The sequence below is a fragment of the Lagenorhynchus albirostris genome, chromosome 7 (assembly GCF_949774975.1).
Source record: "Lagenorhynchus albirostris chromosome 7, mLagAlb1.1, whole genome shotgun sequence".
Classification (NCBI taxonomy): domain Eukaryota; kingdom Metazoa; phylum Chordata; class Mammalia; order Artiodactyla; family Delphinidae; genus Lagenorhynchus; species Lagenorhynchus albirostris.
In genome coordinates this window covers 40,583,493-40,588,652 of record NC_083101.1, presented here as the reverse complement: position 1 = coordinate 40,588,652, position 5,160 = coordinate 40,583,493, and the positions used below count along the sequence as shown (strand labels likewise).

The 5,160-nt window shown below is 40.3% G+C and overlaps 1 pseudogene; it reads right to left on the bottom strand.

Moving 5' to 3' along the window:
* Nucleotides 1-207: 207 nt before the first annotated feature.
* Nucleotides 208-1,222, bottom strand: LOC132522860 (S-adenosylmethionine decarboxylase proenzyme-like; annotated as a pseudogene).
* Between the last annotated feature and the right edge of the window lie 3,938 nt (nucleotides 1,223-5,160).

Below are 5,160 nucleotides of genomic sequence, written 5' to 3'. Positions count from 1 at the left end.
AAGAGAGCATTCATGCAAGATATCTAACTCCTTGATATAATAATGCATACAATTCAAAATGATTACACTATCATTACATCTAGGGCTTTCTGCACCTACAAGGGGGTGGTTATGGAAAGCATGGCCCTTGGTATCAATATCTAAAAAGCAGCCACCGCCTTCTTCTATGTGTGTTCTCTTTTTGCTTTTTTCCATCATTTTTCTTAATCAACTCTGCTGTTGTTGATGCTTCTTAGCAAAACTGGTAAAAACAAAATTGTTATCACTGAATAGAGCACTCTGTCAATCAAGACCTTTAAAACCTTAAGTCTTCTGGGGCGAAGAAAGCACTGTGCGACATTTAGAACTCTGATTTGCAAACAAGGTGGTCACAAATTTTCCTGGCTTGAAGACTTCCACAACTTTCCTGATCAGGTCATCATAGGAGGTCTGACTTAAGTTTGTTTCAAAGCTAACATAAGAAAATTCTGGTTCTGGAGTGATGTGGATAGATGTGGATAGTCCAGTAAATTCCATCTGATTTCATTCCATTCATTGAATACCCACAAGGATCGAACAGTGTGGCATCAATGACAGAACCTGGTATCAGATCACAAATTCTACTCTCATGAGTGACATCCTTTGCAGTAACACCATCTTTCATGTAGCACTGGTCCATAACTGCTGGGTCAAGCTCACTCATCAGAATTTCCAGGGTTTGATATGGCTGATTGATTCCTCGACTCTCTGGGAAATCCAAAGTATACAAGTGCCAACAATCAGAATTCATGTGTCCCATACAATATGCAGCTCCATTTGGGAAAATTGCATTAAGAAACTCTATTTCTTCCTGGAAATTCCCGTGTGGGGACCCTTGGTGAGAAGGCTTCATGAAATTCTTACGAAAATAAAAGAAGCTTTGAATTGAGTCAAACCCATTGTAATCCCTAGCAAGTTTCAACAGAGGAACGGGCACTTTCAGCAAGAGGGTGGTACCACATGTCTTCAAAATGAAACGTCTCTTGGAGGCAAACATGCTACTCTCACTGAGTACATAAGCTTCCTGCTTGTCAGTTTTTGTCACACTTAGGACTGAACATTGCACATCCTTCAGAAGTATGTCCCACTTGTATCTTGGGATGGTGCGAAGATCCCCAGATCCTTGGGTTGCGTCAGGTTGCTGCTGGGAGAACCAAACCTCCAGCAGCTTCTCCGTCCCTTCGAAAAAATGTGCAGCTTCCATCACCGTGAGACTAGCGAACAACCAAAAACCACAGAAAATCAAGTAAATTAAATCTCTTCTCCCAGCGCTGCCACCGCTGCTGCGGATTGTTCCAGCTGTGTTACTAAAGTTCAGGTTCCTTTTTTGCTATAATTTTTTTTTTTTTTTTGCAGTACACGGGCCTCTCACTGTTGTGGCCTCTCCCGTTGCGGACCACAGGCTCCGGACGCGCAGGCTCAGCGGCCATGGCTCCGGGCCCAGCCGCTCCGCGGTATGTGGGATCTTCCCGGACCGGGGCACGAACCCACGTCCCCTGCATTGGCAGGCAGACTCCCAACCACTGCGCCACCAGGGAAGCCCCTTTGCTATAATTTTATGTTAACTTTTTTTGTTTTTTTTTAAAAAAAAGGGTTAGTAAAATTTTCCCAGCTTTTTTTTTTTTGTGAGCGAAAGTTGAACGTGAGTCTGTTGGAAATAGAGGCTGATACAGTTCAGTCTCTTGTAGTCTGCTGTTTCCCCATTAGAGAGAGTAGAGCGAGCGCTAGCTAATGTTGCTGGCCATACTGTGGGAGCCTGCTGATTTGTTTTTTAAGCTATTTGGATTTTCTGAATCCAGATTCTTTAAATTGTAATTTACGCAACACTAATTCATTTCCTCAGCTACCTTTAATTTCTTTCTTTTATTTTGGGGGTTGCTTTTATTCACCTCTGTGTGTAATCTAAAGGAGTTCCTTGTTAATTCAACAAGTGTTTTGGGAGGGGTACATGCCGTGTACCAGAAACTGTGGTAGAGGCTGGGGATATAATGAGAGTAAAGACAGGGGGGCCAAATCCCCCTGGAAATGATGGGCTCCTGGGAGAACACAGGCCTCAGGTAATATTGTATCAGCAGAATCTAATCTTGTTGGTTCTGTCTCTGGAGTGAGGGCACTATCTCTGTGAGGCCCAGAGCAGCCAGGGACTGGAGTTTCGAGGGGACTGTGGAATCTGAGGATGTATAAAGGCTGCCCCTTCAGCTGTTGTAGCTTTGCAGAAATGCAGTGGGCATCACAGGAGGATTGAGGATGGTTAAGAGTGGCCTATTCTTTTACCAGAGACCTCATGCTAGGGCCAGAACTAGGGTGAAGTGAGTGAGATACTTGGTCTCGGGCAGAAAATTTACAGAGGTGCCAAAAAATCCCTCGGTAATCAGGATTCAACAGAACCAGGATTAGGGTGAGGGAGGGAGGTGAGCTGTGCGTGGGATCTTTATTTAAAATTTTGATATTTTCTTCATCATGGTCATTTGGATACTTTGTTCATCATGGATAAATTACTTTTTTTAGCAATATATTTTTAAAATTTTATTGAAGTATAGTTGACTTACAGTGTTGTGTAAGTTTCTGGTACAGCAAAGTGATTTAGTTTTATGTATATATATATTCTTTTCCATTGTGGTTTATTACAGGATATTGATTATAGTGCCCTGTGCTATACAGTAACACCTTGTTGTTGATCCATCCTATATATACTAGTTTGCATCTGCTAATCCCAAACTCCCAATCCTGCTCTCCCCCACACCCCTCCCCCTTGGCAACCACAAGTCTGTTCTCTATGTCTGTGAGTCTGTTTCTGTTTCGTAGATATGTTCATTTGTGTCATATTTTAGATTCCACATATCAGTGATATCATTTGGTATTTTTCTTTTTCTTTCTGACTTAACTTCACTTAGTATGATCATCTCTAGTTCCATCCATGTTGCTGCAAATGGCATTATTTCATTCTTTTTTATGGCTAATATTCTATTGTATATATGTATGTAGCACATGTTTATCCTTTCATCTGTCGATGGACATTTAGGTTGTTTCTGTGTCTTGGCTATTGCAAATAGTGCTGCTGTGAGCATAGGGGTGCATGTATCTTTTTGAATTATAGTTTGTCTGGGTATATGCCCAGGAGTGGGATTGCTGGATCCTATGATAACTCTATTTTTAGTTTTTATAGGAACCTCTATACTGTTTTCCATAGTGGCTGGACCAATTTACATTCCCACCAACAGTGTAAGAGGGTTCCATTTTCTCCACACCCTCTCCAACATTTATTATTTGTAGACTTTTTAATGATGGCCATTTTGACTGGTGTGAGGTGGTACCTCATTGTAATTTTGATTTGCATTTCTCTAATAATTAGTGATGATGAGCATCCTTTCCTGTGCCTATTGGCCATCTGTATATCTTCTTTGGAGAAATGTCTATTTAGGTCTTCTGCCCATTTTTTGATTGGGTTGTTTGTTTTTTTGTTATTGAGTTGTATGAGCTGTTTGTATAGTTTGGAAATTAAGCTCTTGTCGGTTGCATCATTTGCAAATATTTTTCTTCCATTCTGTAGGTTGTCTTTTTTTGTTTATGGTTTATTTCCTTTGCTGTGCAAAAGCTTATAAGTTTGATTAGGTCCCATTTGTTTATTTTTGCTTTTATTTCTATTGCCTTGGGAGACTGACCTAAGAAAAACATTGGTACGATTTATGTCAGAGAATGTTTTGCCTATGTTCTCTTCTTGGAGTTTTGTGGTATCATGTCTTATATTTAAGTCTTTAAGCCATTTTGAGTTTATTTTTGTGTATGGTGTGAGGGTGTGTTCTGACTTCATTGACTTACATGTGGCTGTCCAACTTTTCCAACAGCACTTGCTGGAGAGACTGTCTTTTCCCCATTGTATATTCTTGCCTTGTTTGTTGAAGATTAATTGTCCATAGGTGTGTGGGTTTATTTCTGGGCTCTCTATTTTGTTCCATTGATCCATATGTCTGTTTTTGTGCCAATACCACATTGATTTGATTACTGTAGCTTTGTAGTATTGTCTGAAATCTGGACAATTTAAATTTTATATTTCAAAAAATACTGCATTAAAATGTTACTTCTCTTGATTGCTAAGATTTTGGAAGGCTCCTTAAATTTTGTGCCCAAAGCAAGTGCCTAACTTTCCTCACCCTGGTCCCAGCCTTATCTCACAATGTAGTGGTAAGTCACAGCACTTTATTAAGAAATGTTTGCAATGTATCATTTTTATAATTTAGTTTATATAGGATATGAACTCTTTTGATAAATATGTTGCATAATATTTTTATATATATAATTTTTTGTATATAAAATTAATTTGACCTCATGGAATACTTAAAAAGTGTAAGGTCATTATAATTTTGAGTCAGTAGACATGAGACACAGAGAGAGAGTATGTGTCTGCACATCGTTTTTTGACTCAACACCTCTCTGTTTGGCTGGGGAATCCTCTGCACTGCACCACATCTGGCTCTGAGGTTTAGTGGCTGTCTCCATCTGCACTGGGTGGCCACAAAGAGCAGGTGAAGAAGACACTAACTGTGTGCCTGGTGGGGTGGCCTTGCCTGGAGACGAGACCACTGTGCTTTTTCCATTTCCCTGTCCTTCGTGGAAGCCCTCAACCTCACCTCTGGCTTTATGTTCCCCTCATCTCCTCTTATCGCTCCATGTCCCACCTCTCTGTTTTCTCCTCTCCCTAATCTACTTGTTCCCTTGTCTCCCCAACACCAGACTTTGCTCTGGGTTTCATCCCTGACTTCTCTGTCACTGGCATATATCTGTCTCCCACACGATTTCTCCACCATCTGGAACAAGTTCTAGAAGCCTAATTAACTTGTAAAGTGTGTTCAGTTTGGATGGCAAAACCTATCTTTCTTCCCTGTGACTGGAACCTCCTGACCTTTCCTCATAAAACACTCATGTCCTACTTGCTACCCGTGCTCAGTTGTCGTTAGTTTGTGTTGACAGTTTATTGTTTACTGCTGACCCTTGTCCATCCACAATTACTATGGTATGTAGCAACCTATTTATTTCAGAGTTAAATGTGTAGAATAAAAACAAAACCAGAAAGTTCCACATGCTAGGGAGAAAAATCCCAGTTTTTAAAATATAACCTATATTCATATATGTATGAATCCTATT